Source organism: Somniosus microcephalus, chromosome 1 (assembly GCF_052327205.1).
Source record: "Somniosus microcephalus isolate GS21.2 chromosome 1, FLI_Smic_1.0, whole genome shotgun sequence".
In the NCBI taxonomy this organism is placed as follows: Eukaryota; Metazoa; Chordata; class Chondrichthyes; order Squaliformes; family Somniosidae; genus Somniosus; species Somniosus microcephalus.
This window is the reverse complement of record NC_140987.1, coordinates 425455882-425475747: the sequence shown is the minus strand read 5'-3', so window position 1 is coordinate 425475747 and position 19866 is coordinate 425455882. Positions and strand designations below refer to the sequence as shown.

The following is a 19866-nucleotide window of genomic DNA, read 5'->3' as shown; positions in this document are numbered from 1 at the left end:
AAGGTACTCCCACAGTACTGTTGGGGAGGGAGTTCCAGGGTTCTAACCCAGCAATTATGAAGGATCGGCGATATACTTCTAAGTCAGGATGGTGTGTCACTTGGAGGGGAACCTGGAGGTGGTGGTGTTCCCATGCGCCTGCTGCCCTTGTCCTTCTAGGTGGAAGAGGTCATGGGTTTGGCAGGTGCTGCCAAAGAAGCCTTGGCGAGTTGCTGCAGTGCATCTTGTAGATGGTACACACTGCAGCCACGGTGCGCCGGTGGTGGAGGGAGTGAATGTTTAAGGTGGTGGATGGGGTGCTAATCAAGCGGGCTGCTTTGTCCTGGATGGTGTCGAGCTTCTTGAGTGTTGTTGGAGCTGCACTCATCCAGGCAAGTGGAGAGTATTCCATCACACTCCTTACTTGTGCCTTGTAAATGGTGGAAAGGCTTTGGGGGGTCAGGAGGTGAGACACTCGCCGCAGAATACCCAACCTCTGACCTGTTCTTGTTGCCACAGTATTTATGTGGCTGGTCCAGTTAAGTTTCTGGTCAATGGTGACCCCCAGGATGTTGATGATGGGGGATTCAGCGATGGTAATGCCGTTGAATGTCAAGGGGCGGCGGTTAGACTCTCGCTCATTGGAGAAAGTCATTGCCTGGCACTTCTGTGGCGCGAGTGTTACCTGCCACTTATCAGCCCAAGCCTGAACGTCGGAGAAGACAAGATCAGGCTCGGCTGTGATACCCTTCCACAGTTAAATAGTTTGGCGGCATTCAGTGCCTAGGCTTACACATGAAGAGTGGCCTCTTGAGGGAGGGGCAGAAGGGTGGCTAATGCTGTCCAGGAAGTTGATCAGTTACCATGGGTCAAGGCTTCAGGAGAGGAAAGGGGGAGGGAATACAGCACCAGTAATAGGCTCATATGTTGCAATAATGACATACATTGGAAGCCTTTTCTCTTACACTCATAATCAAAGGAAATATCTATACATGGAAATTATTATATAGGAAAGAAATCCGAGTAATAAATATTAAGCGTGAATCAGTTTATTTTGTCAAATGAAAATGGGGAGAGGTTGTGGAGCTTGTGCTCGCTCGGGAAGAGTCTCCTGTGAGTAATTTTGATAGGGCTGACACATATTTGGAGGTTTTACTTCCGCTCTGTCCGCCATCCAGGAGGAACAATAAAAAAAGACTGTAAGAGCGGTTGAGAGGACAGATGGGATGAAGAGGGAGAGCTAGCCGGTAGATCGGAGAAGGGATCCAGAGGTATTTCATTTAAATAAATCCCCCACCCTCTTTAAAAGAATTGCTGCAGCGGGGGCACATCGCCAGCGCAACACTCACACAAGCGGCGCATTGAGCAAAACCCTGAGCTTGCAAGAGCAGCGGGCTGGCGCAGACTGTCATTTCGGGAGGAGTCTGGGGCTCCGGGGCTCTTTCGTTGCTGTTAATCTGCAGATCCTGTTAAAAAAAAATGTTTTGCATTCGTGTTTGCAAAGGCGTGCAGCAGTGGGGTGTTTGGCGTCGAAAGGCTTCTTCTTTTTAAACGAGCTATCTGGGTGACTGCAAAGGCAACTGCACGCTGTACGCTGGGAAACCTTGCAGGCAGTAACGGTTTGTTACAAAGCGGGGATCTCCTCGATGAGCTTGTCATGTCAGTCCAGCTACTGTACTTGGATTACACCTGCTATTGTGTGGTGGGGAATAATAATGTACAAGCGTGAAAACCCAGCTCTCACGACGTATTCTCTGAATCTCTGTGAGCATGGTTTAATATTTTCAGGATTTTTTTTGTCAACTTTCAAAAATGATGAGTTGTATTTTTCTATTTGGGAAATTTGATGATTTCACATGAGACTTTGCTGCACTAAGCAATGATACCTGCATTTTCTTTTTGCAATGCACTGAGTTTCTATCTCCATTTCTTTTAGTTTGAGGGTCTAGGACTTCTTGCTCGTTCACCTACAAATGTCAGATCTTAACTATACCAACAAATTGACCTGGATTATTAAAAGTAAAAAAGTGGTAGGTTCTAAAGACTCTCCCTGTCCCTCCACTAACAGTTGTAGCCACCCCCACCCCAGGCCTGAACCCTCATCTCTCTCCAGTTTCCCATTTCTTTTAATTCCCTCTCTAAGCTTATCTTGTCCATGAGACTCGCCACCTGCTCCCTTGAACTCATTCCCACTAAATTGTAGAGAATCCAACTTATCTTCTTGGCCCCTGTGCTAACTGCAGTTGCAATTGGATCTCCCTTCTCAGGCACTGTCTGTCTCCCTTTCAAAACTGCCATCATCACCTGCCCCCCCCCCCCCAAAAAAAAAAAAAAACACCCTTTACCCCTCTGTCCTGGCAAACTACCACCCTATCTTCAACCTTTTCCCACCCAAAGTCCTTGAACTTGTTGTTGCCTCCCAAATTTGTGACTACAGTCTTGCAACTCTCTGTTTGAATCTCATCAGTCATATTTCCGCCCCCTCACAGCACTGACCAAAATGACAAAGTACATTCTCTGTGAATGTGACCATGGTGCATGATATCTCCTTGTTCCCCCCTGCACCCTTTGACATGGTTGACCACACCATCCTCCTGCAGCACCTCTCCTCCATTGCCCAGCTCAGTGGGCTTGCCCTGGCTTGGTAGCATCTCTACCAATTTCTTCTCTTCCCACCCTCCGCACCGTCACCTCCAGAGTCCCACAAGGATCCATCCTTGGCCACATCCTCTTCCTCATTTACATGCTGCCCCTTGGCGACATCATTCATAGACATGGAGTCAGTTTCCACATGATCGCTGATAATACCCAGATCTACCTCTCAACCATTTCTCTCAACCCCTCCACTGTCTCTGTGCTGTCAGACTGCTTGTCCAATATCCAGTCTTGGATGAGCTATAATTTATAATTGGCAAATGAATTTCAACACAGATAAATGTGAGGTATTACATTTTGGTAAGAAAATTAAGGAGGTCACATATTATGTGGAAAATACGAATCTAAGTGGGGTGGAAGAGCAAAGGGATCTCGGAGTACAAATACACAGATCACTGAAAGTAGCGACACAGGTTAACAAGGCCATAAAAAAGCAAATCAAGCACTAGGGTTTATTTCTAGAAGGATTGAATTGCAAAGTAGAGAAGTTATGCTAAACTTATATTGAACCTTGGTTAGACCACACTTGGAGTACTGCATACAGTTCTGGTCGCTATATTATAAAAAGGATATAGAGGCACTGGAGAGGGTGCAATTTTTTTTACAAGGATGATGCCAGAAATACGAGGTTATACCTACCAGGAAAGGATGAACAGGCTGGGTCTCTTGAAAAGAGAAGGCTGAGGGGTGACCTAATAGAGGTCTTTAAAATTATGAAAGGTTTTTATAGAGTGGATACAGAGAGTGTTTCCACTTGTGGGGAAGAGCAAAACTAGAGGCCATCAATATAAGCTAGTCAGCAAGAAACTAAATAGGGAATTCAGAAGAAACTTTTTTACCCAGAGAGTGGTGAGAATGTGGAACTCGCTACCACAGGGAATGGTTGAAGCGAATAGTATAGATGCATTTAAGGGGAGGCTGGACAAGAAAATGAGGGAGAAGGGAATCGAGGGTTATGCTGATCGATTTAGATGAGGAAAGACGGGAGGAGGCTCGAGTGGAGCATAAACGCTGGCATGGACTGGTTGGGCTGAATGGCCTGTTTCTGTGCCGTATATCCTATGTAATCCTATCTAATTTCCTCCATTTAAACATTGGTAATACTGTAGCCATTGTCTCGGCCCCCACCGCAAACTCTACCAATTCCATCCCCCTAACTGGCCACTGTCTCTGGCTGAACCAGATTGTTCAAAACCTCAGCATCCTATTCAAGACTGAGTTAAGCTTGCGATCCATATCCTCTCCATCACAAAGACCACCTATTTCCACCTCCACAACATTGCCCACCCGACCTCAGCCCATTCCTGCTGAAACCGCATCCATGCCTTTGTCACCTCCAGACTATTCCTACGTGCTCCAAGCCAGCCTCCCATTCTCCACCCTCCCGAAACTTCAGCCCATTCAAAAATCTGGTGCCCGTATCTTACCTCTGTAAATTCTGCCAGAACTACAAAGCCCTCCCCCTGAACTCTCCGTTCCTATGACTTTGGCTTCTTATGCATCCTCCTCTTCCTTCACTCCACCATTGATGGCTGAGCCTCTGCCCCTCTCCATCTCCTTCTTTACAAGCCTGCTTAAAACTCATCCCTTTGACCAAGTTCTTGGTCACGCCTCCAAACATCTTCTTCGGCTCAGCATCTATTTTTTCTTTATGCCTCTGTGAAGCACCTTAGGTCATTTTTCTATGTTAAAGGCACTTATATAAGTTGTTGTTTGTGATAGGGATGATAGACTAGTGCTTAAATTGATTTGATTTAATTTTACAATGCACTAGTGAAGTCTTGCACTTTCAGAATGTATTAGTACCACATGCATATTATTTGAAAAGTATTGATGACTGAAAGCAGTGCTTTTTTGTGTGATCCTCCTGCAAATATCAACACACTCCCAGGGACCCCCTGTCCTAACTTGTGAAAGACTGTGTCAGCTAATGAAAGGAAAACAAGCTATCGTTGCAGAAAACATTTAAAAAAATGATTAGTCTACAGCAACAGAAATATTAAGCCCCAAAAAACAGGCGGGCTTGGGTCGGGTGAGATATTAAAAAGTTAAAAATCTGAATCCCGACCCCAATCCGCCTCCAACCCGCCCACTTCTGGTTTTATCAAGAGGCAGGTTGGCAATTTAAATATTATAATGAGGTTGCGCGCCTCATATTTAACCACCATTTTAACTTTAACCCTGGCCGGCCGGGTTTCCTGGGCCTCTGGAAACCAAGCGGCTAAAGGGAGACAAGGACTGCTGGATCCAGGAAGTAAGTGCTTTTCCACTTAACCCGCTGGATCCACCCCCTGTGATCAGACCACCTCCGCCGATCCTTCCGATTTCCCCCTTGCTCTAGCTTCTAATCTTCCTTGTGGCCTCCGGACTCCGCTCACCACAGACTTTGATCTTCCTTGTGGCTCCTGGACTCCAATCTTCTTCACCCCCACCCTGGCCTCTCCGATCTCTCCCGGCTCAGGACTTCGATCTTCCTCCCCTCCCACCACCCCGGCAGCCCCGATCCCTCCCTCCTTCCTCTCCGTCCCCCGGCTGTGGCCTGGTGCCGCGGGCCTACCTGCCCGACAGCCAGCCAACCTCTCAATCTGACTGGCTGCGACTGGGAAACGGAAACAAAAAATGATAATCAGGTGCCTGCCGTTAAATTCGGCAGGAACTGAGGGAAACCTGTTCTTCGGGTTTCCCGACCTCAATCCAGCCCAGTCACTTCCTCCCTGCTTCTGAGTTAATATCCAGCCCAACATATCAATAAGTCAGTAAATACGGAATTCTGGAGACTCTGGTCCCAGATGAACGGAGATCTGATGAAACTGAAGATCCCGGTTTGCAAACCTATGACTTAAAAGAAAAAAATGAGTTCTTCACTAGAGCACATGATCGAGGAGCCTGCAGATTGTACAGATGTGGTTCCATGCTTCCTGTACTGGAAACAATATATAGAGCGGCTTGAAATTAAACCAGTTTAAATTACTTGCTGCCCACCTTCATGTAATTGTATTTTGCAACAAATTTAATTTGTAAATCTGCCATAGAATTTGACCCTTATTGTCTTAATTACTTTCTTCTACTTAAGAGAAATATATGCATCATATATAAGATACTTCAATCTTGATGTATAAATTTAAACTTGTATGTGAGATTTCATACCAATACCTTCATCCCTCGTGTGTTTCTGTTAAGTATGAATTAGATATATTAAAGTGTGTGCATTTTCTTTCTCTTTGTGTATACACAGAGAATCATCAGCATATTAATGTTGGAAACTTCAGCTGCTGTGCATCCAAATAAAGTTCACCTTGATTTCAAGTGGACTGAGTTGTGTGACATGTTATCCTGGTAAATAAGTTTTGTGCATTATTCCCAAAGGCAGTCTTGGGGATGGCCAGTTATGTATCATAATTGATCATGATAATGTTAACAGATTCTGTTAATTTTAGTGGATTTTGTTTTACAAGTCAAATGTAATTAGTACAAAATTTAAGAATGATTACCTTTTTATAATTGAGAAAATAGTAGGGAATCTCAATTCTCAACCACTGCATTCCTTCTCCCAAACCATATTAGGGCTAGTGGTGCTTCCTGTCCCATGTCCTACAGAGTAAAGGACCCAGAGACCACTCAGCAATGTATCGTGACATTCTGGGTGGTTTGAACTGCTGCCCATGTTTTGTGAGAGAGGCTTTCTTTAACGTGTTAAATAAGAAAAGCTTTTCGTGACATGACTTGCAGACTTTTTCTGAAACAGATTCTTTTATATCCATTGTTTGAGCATCTGTCACAGCACTTACCTGAAATAGACATAGTTGGCACCTGAAATCGAATCACTCTGACCTGGACAAATTTGGGTAAAATCCATATAAGGGTCTGATTAAGGAAATTACTTTCTGAAGCCCCATTGCTAGTATTTAACATCAGTCACTGAAAGTTAATTTAATATAAAATATATATGTATTGACATTGTATATATACAAAGATTGTTTGTTAGTCTGGCAATAAAACCTGCTCTAAATGCATAGATTTGAATTCATTGTTACCATTGCAGTCTACCTCTTTGCTCCATTCATTTTATTTTTTGTGAGCTTTATTACAGTATTTTGCCATTCAGGATCCTTCATTTTATTATGAGGATTATAAGCCTAGAATTGCTGTCAGTGATGATGGGTTACACTGGGGGCAAATGTGAAATAGTAACCAGTAACATGGGGAGTATGGATTTACACACGTTTATTGCCTGGTTTTCATCTGTTCTGGAATTACTGTAAGGAGAGGGAGAGAGAAGGGTGGTGGTGGGGAGAGATCTAAGGCACATGTGACCCTAGTTGTGGCAGCTATTGCCAATATAATTATTCATTAAAGGAGGGGTTGGGCTTGAAATGACAAGGAGGCAGTTATGGAGCTTTGCCCTCTGCTTCAGGAAGACATGCAAATAATTTGTACATTAAATGGCATTGCTGGTGGTTGTCAAGGGGACCACATCCTCAACTTGTATGCCTTCAATTCCTTCCAGGTTAGTACAAAGGAGATAAACCATTTTGCTGTCCATAGATGCCTCAAAGAGATAATTGATGCTTTATGCAGGGGGCCAGCACTTTAATGTTCTGGGGTATGTACAGCTGTGCTGGTGCCTGGCGGAGGTTGTGAGAGCGAAGCAGGGTGCAGTGAGGTGCTGGCTTGCAGAGGGACTGTTCTTGGTGACAGTCTCTTCTTCCAGACCTATGCCAACAGAAGAGTAACACATGTCAAAGTGCTGCATTAAAGAGGTATTATACCATCAAGCAATGTTTGCATTGCAGTGTAATGTGTTCAATATCACTGAAACTGAGTGTGTTAGTGACTGAGTGGGGAGCAAGGCGAGATATTACAAATACACGTTGGTACTCGATTTGAGCTCGGGCAGACTTCCCACTTCATCCTTTCCTACTCCTTTATGATGGCCAGGGTGATCACCTTAATAGGAGTCAAGGGTTTGTAGCGCTTGGGACTTCCTCCAGTTCTGATCTGCTCCCGTCTATTATGTGCCATATCATCCTGAAGGGGCAGGTAAGTAGACTTGTGATTTTGCAAGTTTAGGTAGCAAGGATAGTGACTGACAGCTGCAGATCATCCAGGCCATCTGTATGATACTAAACAATCTTACCAGAATTTCTTGTCTGAAGCCTAGTGTTAGATTCAGTGTTCATGTCACTAAATAAATTTAGATTCAATTAAGTTCTCTGTTCTCTGTATAAATTGTTCTCTGTATAAATGAAAAGCTAAGATTCTCAAGCCCAGAAATCTTAAGATGACCACTCGGCATCAGTGTGCTGGACTGTAATAATGAGGTGGGGGGACAAAGTCTATGATGCGGGACACAACCAGGGCTAAAAAGAGAAGAGAAAGCAAGCTAATCAAGTGCTTATGTGATTCCAAACTTAGGAATTGAAAGTTTGTAGACCATAGTAAGAATGGAAGACAAAGAGGAGGTGAGGAATTGAAAGATTCTGTAAAAGTTAGAGCATCTGAAATCTTAATTGTGTGTAAGAACATTGCCTTGGAGATGTAAATCTTGTAAAAGCTATTAGGATTGTCCAACATTTCAGCACTGCACAAGTTCTCAGTATTGCTCACATTAGTTGGCACTAGCTAATTTTCAACACCATTGCTGTCTGATAGCATAGTGATAGTACTGTATTCAGTGTGCATTTGAAGTTAAAGCAGACCGATGTACACACTTCATTGCTTTTCTTTGTGATTTGAATATATTTAATTTGTCCCGGGGAAGGGGGGGGGGGAGGAATTCAGTTTATTTTTAAACATGTCTTTTACATGTAGTCTATATCACCCATCAACTACTGTTTAGACCAATTATTAAAAGCTTAATTAAAGGAAATATTTGCAATTATCTTGTAATATATCACATTGTCAAAACATATTAAAGCCCCTCACACAGTTCATTACTTTATTTTGGAGTGTCACATTGAGGCAAACGTGGCAGCCCTCATGTACCAGCAAAATTGGCTAAATGACCGTAGTCACACTGAGTAATCTCTCATCTGCGGTTATCTCCTTTTGCCCCAAACCAGGATTACGTTACTGATCTTGTAGATAATTTGTAAGTTTTGATTATTTTTGGCAAGGCTGCAAGATCAAGAGCTCCAAAAGCTCTACTAGTTTTGGAGACGACTTTAGTTGCCAAAAAGTTTTAATTTTATTGCTGTGTCTTGCTGCAATATCATTTTTTGCATTTTAGGGAAGTAATTGTGGTGTTTTTTCTAAACGAATTCCCCAAGATTGTTGTTGCACAAATTGAGAAGTTCTTGGCTAACTTTTTAATCTAAAGTGAAGCACTTTATTGGTTCAATTTCTAAACTGGCAGAATATATCAGAAAACTCAAATGAAATGACAGTTATGAAATTTGAAACATTTTCATTTATCTACATGATAAATAGATTTCAAAATTGCACCTCAACATTTTTTGTAATATACTTAGCTGAGTCATGCAAGCTTATTTTTGGAAAGAGCTCTGTGGCGGTTACAGAAAATGTACAGAGGACAGTCAGTGGGAAGCCACTGAATATGAAATTCATCTCATAGAGTGAATAACTAACGATTTATGCACGTCACGATCCCAAGTGCAGTAAGTTGTGTTTTCAACTGCTTGGCGTCAGTTATTCTGTGGATGCCATAAATCTCATGCAAGATATAAAAATGTAGATTGTAATACTAATATACATTGAATTACATTTTGGCCTGGACTATTAGAAGATTTGTGCCTTTATGCAAGGATGCTATCACCCCTTTCTGGAAGATTTTATCTAATGTCTAATATCATTAATGAAAATTGAAAATTATGGGCAGGAACAGCCCCAGAACAACTTGTGCAGCTAGTTTACAGTTGCTAAGCCCTTAACATTTTGTTGCTCCAGCCAATATGTTCCTCAGTGTATCACTTTTAATGACTCTGTAAATGCATTCACGGATTCATTAAAGCTAATGAAGAGAGGAAAATATCAGTCTTTAAATAGTACAAGCATATAAACGTTTTCTTCCCCACTCCCACCAGTGGTAGGAAATAGTTCTACACAAATGGCTGGTGACAGGGTTACCCTCCTTGCTTCAGTTCCTTCCCACAGTGTGGATTTTAAAATATAATTATGTCTCTAGTACCAGTACATCCCAGACATAGAAGCTTAGACTTGCACTGAGACATGTTATTAAAATGTACTATTTTTGGAGCATTGACTAAGGCTGTATTGCGAACTGAGTGGCATAGCAAATTAGTTCAGTTTCTGTGGCTGATGCAAATGAGTCCCTTGAATAATGCAGGTTTGCTTGCTGTTCTGATCCCTCTTCCTCCCTGCTCTCACACACATGCACATTCCCACATACAGACTATGCAAGTGGTATAGATTCACTTATCTCTCCAGTTCAGTTAAAGACAGAAAAACAAATTTTTACCAATTGACTGCAGCATTTTTGAAACCATTTTCAACATGCTCTCCCCTCCTGTAGGAACTACATCTTATTTTTATAGTTCCTACAGATAATTTGATATGTTTGCTCATGCAAATCATACGAATCTTTAACTATTAACTTGCTTTCAATGCCATTTACCATTTACCAATTTTATGCCATCCTCCAAGTTGTTCATAACAGAGTCGAACAGAATAAAGAGACTATTCAGGCCATTGATTGTGCAGCTTCCAACAAATTGTGATTAACTTGCAATGCTGAGGAGTCTAGTTTTATGTAGCCTTCTGATAGTGCCAATTATAATCACAAGTGACATTTCTTCCCAGTGCCTGAAAATAAAAAAAGAAATCTCCACGATATCGCTTCACAATTATTCAACTCTGACTAGTTGCATTCTTTACAGTTCCTTTCTATCCAGGAAAGTGTCTATTTGAAGAGGCCCATTCAAAGTTATCTGGTCTTTGCGCAAGGTTTCCTCACACAGGATCATTAGAAAATGGCCTGATTTGTCAATTCACTCTTGACTCCATCAGCTGATTTTAGACTATTGATGGAAAATATTTATGTAATTACTGAAAATAAATTCTACAGTCCCTTCATTGGCAAGATAACAGTTGTAGCCTTTGTTCAACCACTTGTCTTTTTAAAGAATACTGCACTTTTGAAAGCCTTAACTGTGCTAACCTACAAGGAACCAAGTGGAGTAGAATTTGGAATAATTGACTTGTTCCACTATATCATTTTGTCCCTGCACTAGATACATCCCTGAAAGATACATCACGTTGAGATGAAATCCTTGTAGTTGAAGGCAGAATTCAACATGTTAAAGCCCTTCCATAAGAAACGGGCATTGGAGGAACTATTGTGGGTTTGGGATTGAGGCAAAGCAGAGATTTTTATGTAAAATATTCATAAATAAACTTAAATTTACATGGTATGTTAATTGAGGGTCAGAGTGTAATTGATGAATGGCTGGCAGGTGATTTGCTTCTAAGGAAGCTCTTTGATGCTTACTAGCTAATTCATGGAACTTTCACTCCTTTTCCAATATCAACAATTGAGCACATGGATCTGTAATTGATCAAAAGTTTGTTTTATTTATCTGCTCAGCTTTGCATTTGGTTAATAGCCATCTTTTGCCTCTTGAAGAGAGCTCACGGGACATGATTACGAAGTTTGCAGATGATACAAAAATTGGCCGTGTGGTTGATAGTGAGGACGAAAGCTGTAGACTGCAGGAAGATATCAATGGACTGGTCAGGTGGGCAGAAAAATGGCAAATGGAATTCAATCCAGAGAAGTGTGAGATAATGCATTTGGGGAGGACAAACAAGGCAAGGGAATACACAATAAATGGTAGGATACTGAGAAATGTAGAGGTACAGAGAGACCTTGGAGTGCATGTCCACAGATCCCTGAAGATAGCAGGACAGGTAGATAAGGTGGTTAAGAAGGCATACGGGATACTTTCCTTTATTAGCCGAGGCATAAAATATAAGAGCAGAGAGGTTATGCTAGAACTGTATAAAACACTAGATAGGCCACAGCTAGAGTACTGTGTACAGTTCTGGTCACCACATTACAGGAAAGAAGTGATTGCACTAGAGAGGGTATAGAGGAGATTTATGAAGATGTTGCCAGGACTGGAGAATTTTAGCTATGAGGAAAGATTGGATAGGCTGGGGTTTTTTTCTTTGGAAGAGAGGAGGCTGAGTTTTGATTGAGGTATATAAAATTATGAGGGGCCTAGATAGAGTGGATAGGAAGCACAGAGGTCGATAACCAGAGGGCATAGATTTAAAGTAATTGGTAGAATGATTAGAGGGGAGTTGAGGAGAAATGTTTTCACCCATAGGGTGGTGGGGGCTCTGGAACGCACTGCCTGAAAGGGCGGTAGAGGCAGAAACCCTCATCACATTTAAAAAGTTCTTGGGTATGCACCTGAAGTGGGGTAACCTGCAAGGCTACGGACCAAGAGCTGGAAAGTGGGATTAGGGTGGGTAGCTCTTTTTCAACCGGCGCAGACACAGTAGGCCAAATGGCCTCCTTCTGTGACGTAAATTTCTATGATTCTACATTAAGTCCCTGTGAATATGTTTATGTAGTCCAATGCAGAATTGTAACCACCTTGAGAGGCTAACTGGTGGGAACATGAAGTAACCATTTCTCAGAAGAACATCAGAAATTGTTATTGTTTGGCAGGAATGATCCATGCTAGTTATGTCCTTGGGGCGTATGGGTTTTGTTTATAGGCAAGTAGTTCTGTAATAAAAGTTGTCTTCCATGATAGCATGCAGTGTTTAAGTCATAGACCTTCAATCTACTGAAACAGAGGAACACTTCAGTTGCTCCAACTTCCTGCTTCACTGGTACCGTTTCAAACTACCACTACTACTAGGTGAATTATGAAGTTCAAACTTTACTTTCGATCACAGTTTGATCTGCCTGGAACATGGGATCTTATCAGTTTCTCACTGCATGGTTGTTGACAGTGTTAAAAGGTTAATTGAAATGAAATAAAGTGTTAATTGGCATAAGCTGCGTTCATATTGGTCTTGGAATTCAGAGTCCAGGACTCCAGCATCCATAAGCCTGGCATTTCTGCTATTAAGTTTGTTTTTGGTAGCCCAGCAGTAGTCACAGAGTACCAGCATTATCTACAGCAAATGGATAAACGGTAGTTCTCTATCAAGTGTGACACCATGGGGTAGATTTTCCCGAACCTGTCGGGAAGAAGGCGGGACTTCCCCTTTCGGGTTCTTGACCCGCCTACTTCGGCGTCCGGCCAATCCGCGCGATTTTCCCTTGATTGACCTTATTGAGCCCGCCCAGCGGGCTCAGCAGGCCAATTAAGGGCCACCCGGCAACAGGTGACGTCACAGACTGCAATTTCATCTGTCAAGAGTTCTTGGCAGATGAAATATCAGCGTTTCACAGCTGTTTCAAGCTGTGAAACACTGACAGTCTGAGTTCTAACATGAGTCATTCTGCACAGACTCAGTTAGAACTCCTACCGGCACTCAAAGCTGAAGGCTGTTACTTTTCACAGATCGCAGCCGTTCAGCTTTCAGTTTTCGGTGGGTCCCAGTGCGGGGCGGGTACCCGCCGCCCCTGAAACTTACGTGGGGCGGGGTTTTGGGCGGGATGGTGTCGGGACCCCCGAATTCGGGATTTTCCCTCCCCACACGCCTGAAACCCCGCCTGACGGCTCCACGAAAATCTAGCCCCATATATTCTACCCCTCAGGATCCAAGTGCAAAAGTCAAGGGTCACCCTGAGATATTCCCACACACCTCCTGGCTGCCAGCTATACATTGACATTGGCAGATTCTTTGAAAGAGGTCCTCAGACCACTCATGAACTGCGAGTTCCCGAAATCCAAATTACATACACACTATAAAAATAGCTAAAGGAACTGCATGGGGAGGAAGCAGAAAACCATTTCATAACCAAAAGGTTTTGAAGAAATTAAATGGTAAAATAGTGTAGTAATAATGTAATCGCGCCTTCTCAAGGGCAATTAGGGATGGGCAATAAATGCTGGCTCTGCCAGCGATGCCCACATCCCAGGAACAAATAAAAAAAATCTTTGCAGGCAATAAAAAAGTATACTGTTAGATTTTTTTCTCTCATGTTCTCTTTCCCCTTTTCCCTCTTAAAATCTGTGCTACACACCTTCCCTGGCTGAGAGGGTTCCAAGGCCTCTAGCAATATCAGTGTATAATTAGCAACTATGAGGTGTCTGGGAGCATCTCAGGGCGACTCTCTCAACTTTGTTCCACCATCCTTAGGCCTTCCTGTGTCACTTACTGGACTCTGATGGAGAAGGCAGGAAAGTAACCTGATGCCAGGTCCCCTGCTAGTGCTGTTCTTATATCAGCTCGCAGGTGGTGTGACTTGCTCTTCTTTATATATTTATTCCATTTGGTTTTTTCAAACTTAATTTTCATGTGGAGGAAGTGCCTGGCCTCTAGTTGAGCTGAGATTGAGAACTCACTGGGTGAAGAAGCATAAATATGAAATTTTATCCTGACACTCTGAGGCACTGTACAACACAGCACCACCGTGTAGCTGACTCCATTTTTATTTTTATTGATAATGTATCTTGGATAAGATGCGAATGTACACATCTCTTACAGTCTTTTTAACGTGTACACTTTTTTGTTAGAAGCCAGGATGTTTCCTTATTCCTTGGACTATTCTAGTCCAGTGCTCACAGAACTACTGCGCGCATAAATAGAAAATATTTCACTGCTGGTGTAATTTTTGCATAGATGTACAATGAAGAGATTCATATGCAATGAAGGGACATGTGTTTTATTGATGTTGAGCCGTAGTAAGCTTAATAAGACCTCAGTTTGAGTACCGTGTGCATTATTGGGCTCCACACTATAGGAAGGATATTGAGGCTTTAGAGATGGTACAATGGTGATTCAATAGGAAGCTGTCTGGTATGAGGAAATACAAATACGAAGAAAGAATTGGAGCTTTCTTTCATTAGAACAACGCAGATTACAGGGCGGTATGGTAGAAGTGTTTAAAATTATGAAAGGATGGGACATGGTAGATAGAAGCAGACTGCAATTGAGTCTAAATATGCCCTGAATTCAGAAATTTGAATGACGACCAAAAACTCCCATACCTACTAGGGGAACAGAGAAATTGTGTAACCTTAGCGGCACACTATGTTACAGCTTGCCATAAACAGAGGGACAACCATTAAATCTAAGAAAAGAGTATATACAAATTATATGAATGTATATTTATACACTCAGGGATATATCTGTTTATACACTGTATGGATAGATCTGCGTTTATGTGTTCAACCATAAATGTTTTTTGATGCTTTGGCAACATAAGATGTACCTTGTCATGCCAATAAAGCGAATTGAATTGAATTGAATTGAGAGGCCATAGATATAAGATATTAAATGAAAGAGATTTAGGACAGAGAACAAGAGAAACTTCTTTAGACAGAGAGTTGTGAGGCTGTGGAATTCATTTCCACGGTCAGTGGTTGAGGCAAAAACAGTCAACATTCAAGATTAGATTGGTTAGATGGATGAAGGAAAGGGGGATAAAAAGATATGGGAACAAGGTAGGTAAACATAATTAGGACTATTTGTTCATGTGCAGGGTAAAGGTTGGAATGGATTGGTTGGGCTGAATGGCCTGTTTCCATGATATAACTTTTATGTACCTTAATGAGGTTCTGCTGCTAAAATGTAGAACCTTTTAGTAATCAGTTACACATTAAAAGAGCTGATTCTGAGTATACTTCATGAAACATGGACTGTAGTTAGTTATTTAGCGAGGTCACCAGATAGCTTAGTTGATAACAACCATGTAATGTGGGTCTGAGCCATACAAACTAGTATATCTCAGTATGTGCCAAATTACCTGGTTTCAGCCAGAGCTACAATTGGCCTCAGTGCCCTTGACTAGAGAGGGGACAATGACTAGGGTTGCAATTCTTGATTGTTGTCCAGTGATCCTTCCTGGACAGTGCACACGTGAATATTGGGTGAGGATATGATTGGGCTCAACTGTGATGCCATTCACAGTCAAATAGCCTGTTAACACTCATTTTATAGGCTCACTAATGAAGAATGGTGACTTGGGCAAGGTACCAGAGGGCTCCTGGTGCTAGTTGGTTTGTACCACAGCAGAAGTCAACAGCTCCAGGAAAGGAAGGAGAAAATCTGAAAGGAATATTTTTGTGACATTTCTGAAAGCCCTTTGGTATTCTGCATGATGTTTTGCTGCTATATATGTAGAGCGGACTTTTCCACTGATTCATAGTCAATGGACAGAAAATCTAGGCCCACCATAATAATGGGTATTAAATTTCTACTGGTAAAATTCAAGGAGTTTTTCTGCACAAAATCAAGAATAAATTATTCCTTTTATTCCTGATCATCTTCCTTTGAGCAGAGTGATACAGTTTGCTTTTAAACTAAGTGCACCATACTGGTTAAATCTATTTACCAAAAAAAGAGTTCAACATTAGATGATACAGCATGAGGTTCGCCAACACTTAAACTGGTTGCTGATTGGCTTGGGATGTTCCTAGAGTACCATATGGGATCATAATGGTCATTGTCTTCACACACAAGAATATGATTTTTTTAAATTCAAGCTGACCTGAAATATCAGCCAAGAAAATAATCTGCCTGTCCATTTTATGGGATTAGTTTCAGTGCTCACCTTTGTTGTACGTTGCTCATCTCACTACTAGAGTCTAATCAATATGAATATACTCTTAGCTCTTGAAAGGAATTTTGTCACTGTTGGAAAACCATTTTGGTGCAGCTTTCCAGAAGTATTTATCAATGGGCAGCATTGTTGATGCCATTCATTCTGTGAGGGTATCATTGTGTCACTTGCCTATGATGTAAAATGACTCGTGATTCTTCTGTGTGCTTTCCATTCCTGAAACAGTGATAGTTCCTCTTTAAGATGTCCTAGAAAACATGAAGTGAGAATTCAGATCATTCATACCCAATGCACTGCTTAGGGTGTGAGTTTAAAAATCTGCATGTGCTAATTTCCTGATCTCAACTGTACCATTGGAGTGAGATTTCTAATAGCTGGAATAATATCAAGAGTAGATTAAGAAAAATATTAAAACTTGGCTTTATTTTATTTGTTTTTGTCTGTTATAAAGCACTTTATTTCTGCCCTCCTTTGAGTATCCCAATGTATTTATACCCTTGGCCGACTGAGAAAGTAGGAGTACGCCCTGTGACTGGGCTCTGCCAGTACGGGTCTTGATTCATCTGCATGGATCTGCATGGGGTACATTGCCTCCTGTTTTCTTACACTCTTGCCGAGACCAAAGAAGAGGTGGCTGAGAGAATTTAATTTTGCTACGAATTTCTGTACTGCAGTATGCTTTTATGTGGGAGAATCTGAAAATTATGGGAAATCAGTTCTGTATTTAACAGGGGTGCATTGTACTCGGAGTAAAGGTTATGTGTAGACAGCAGGGTTTACAATGGCAACGTTCTGTGGAACACATTAATAAACTAGCACGCCCTCCTGCTACTGTTTTGAACCCATGAAGCAGAGCTGCAACATATCCCAATTGTGTATATCTAGAAGTAAACAGCGAATGATTTATAACTAATAAAGATTGCATTTGTTCCTGTAGCACTCGTGTTTGAGTGAGTCACTGATGTGCTGTACAGGGCTTTGTGGGTCAGATGCTATGCTGGTTTCCCAGGGTGCCTCAGGACAGCTATGGTGAACAGAACAGTGAAGGGTAAGTATCTTAAGAACAGCTGCTTAGAGCCCTAATTCTGGGTGTGGGGTAGGGTGAGTGGTTTGAAGCTGTGAGAAAACATTCCCCTTCAATCCCACTGGCCTTTCACAGCAAGCTTGAGGAGGAAGAATATATTTATCTAATTTTCCAACCAATTTTTTTCATTCCTATTGCATGTTGTAAACATGACTTTAAGGTACAGACTGCAGAAAATTTAAATTAACTTAAAAAAAAAACTACCAATAAAATTTATAACTATTTAAAACATTGGAGAATTACAATGTGTATAATCTTGTTTAAACTCCCTCGACAATCTTTGCTTGCCAAAGAGTTTTCTGACATTGTTAATGGTTCCCTTTGCACAGAATCCATTTACTTCCCCTTCATAACCCTTCACCTCAAAAAGCCCACCCGGAACCATCTCCAACCTCTCCCAACTATTGCACCATATCTAACCTTTCCTCCTTAAGGCACTCGAACACACCACCATCATCCAGATCTATGGTTACCTTTCTCACATATCCAGCAACATTATTTGTAATTGATTATGGTACGTTATCTCTCCTTGCTGTACTCAATCTCTCTATGTTGTTCAATACGGTCAATCACCATCATCTTCCAGCACCTCTCCTCCCTGGGACACCACACGGGATCACCCTCACTTGCTTCCACTCCTACTTGTCCCAATGTAGCCAGCACAACTCAGCAATGGCTTGTTTTTTCACCCCCTCACGGTTATCTCCTGAATACCCTAAGGTTTCATCCGTGGCTCCCTTCTCTTCATGATTTACACGTTTCTGTATGCTGACGACACTCAGCTTTGACCAGGCCTATCTCAATGCTGAGGGATGAGACTGAATTCAAACAGAGAGTTGTGGGAGAGAGGAGCACAGAGTTGGATGATGATGACACGTTCAAGCACCTTTTGAGGGGAAAGGAAGATTAGATATGGGGAAGTAGTTAACGAGGGTTCAGGGGTGATGTTAGCCTTTTTGACTGGGAGAAGATTGGTTCCTATGCAAAGGGAGTCATTAACAATATCAGCAAGCATTGAGACAAGGAAATGTAGTTGAGAAAGTTTAAACAAAATTCTATACATTGTACTTCTACAATTTAAAAGAGATTCAGGCTTTAATGTTCTCTGAATTTTTTGTGATATTTTTAATTTTCTCCAGTCTGTATATTTTCTGTCATGTCTACAGTATGAAGTAGGAATGAAAAGAATTGGTTGCAAAATCCGATTCAATATAATCGTTCTCCTCAAGTTAGCTGTGCTTTTAACCAAGTCTTCTGGGATGCTGATTTTAACGAGATTTTACCTTTTGGCTTGTTGGCACAGCGCTGGTCTCTCTCAATGTAAAAGTAACTGTAGAGATAGTCAAAAAGGACTAAACTTTAATTGGAAAAAACATCAAAGAGGATATCATTAACATCTTTAAAAACATTTAAGAGCATGGATAATATGGATGTAAATAGACATTTGCAGAAGAGGTAAAAAAAATAAGCAAACCAAGGACAAGAGTAGAAACTATAATCTGTTTTTGTTCAGATGGCATTTCAGATGACTTTTGGAAAGAAAATCTGGATAAATATCTATAGAGGGTTATCAGTGCAGACAAAGATTTGAATACACTGGAATATAACGCTCATACCTTGCTGGGATTGTGAACTAGTAATCTGTGAAATGCAGTTGGTCAGAATGATAAGTGTCTTTGGTAAAGTTGGATTCATCTGGAATTTTGCTCAATGTACTTTTGTGAGTCAGGAATAAATTTCAGCAAAGAGTTTCAAGGTAGCTTCAATCTGTGGTTGGTGATCTCTTTCAGCAGATTGAATGGGTTGGGCAGAGTTCACGATGGGACAAATTGTACATGATGTGTAGGGCAATTGGACACGCTGGGCTGAATGGCATTTTCTTGTTAAGAATGTTGGAAAGTTTGAAAAGAGGAATGACCATTTTTGGTTGAAATTCTCTATATTCTGTGCTCCATCATATGTTCTTCAGGACACTTGTATATAACGGTTTGAAATGTATTTTGTAACTGTAGTTATTTCTTTGTTTTAAGCTGCTCTGCAGTTATATGAAAGATGGTTATTTTCCAACGTGTTATATTTTTGGTGCTGCCATCCACTGTGCATGTATTTCTTCAGTTTTTCCAACTTGCTGCCCTATTGAATTTGCGCTCCCTTTGCGGGTTACGATCTAAGTGTTAATGATGGCATTTCACCTCCCGGAGATCTATGTAGGTTTTTTCAGTTTAGTGTTACAATTTCAGTTCTTTCCTAACACTATTTTTATTCATACTTCCCACAAAGGCAGCTTTTACATGCAGGCTCCTTCCTCCTATGAACCAAACCTCAACCCTAAGTGTGAAGTGACTGGAAGTAGCATCACTGAGTCAGCAATCTACTGGGGTATACACCAGAGATAGTATAGGTTGCTCACTGTACGCTCCAGACCTCTCCAGTAGGTGGGAAAAATACCACACAAGTAGACCACATGGTTCAGACTGAA

The 19866-nt window shown here is 41.5% G+C and overlaps 1 protein-coding gene across 4 annotated transcripts in view; it reads left to right on the top strand.

The window, feature by feature from the left end:
* The first annotated feature begins 1154 nt into the window (after positions 1–1154).
* LOC147125257 (serine/threonine-protein kinase PAK 3) overlaps positions 1155–19866 on the top strand; it is a 249801-nt gene continuing 231089 nt past the window's right edge. For 3 of the 4 annotated variants that reach the window (XM_085999975.1, XM_085999972.1, XM_085999946.1), the window contains exon 1: positions 1155–1250. The gene's annotated coding sequence lies outside the window, so the exon portion shown is untranslated. The remainder of the gene's footprint in view (positions 1251–19866) is intronic. The other variant, XM_085999961.1, reaches the window with a different exon arrangement.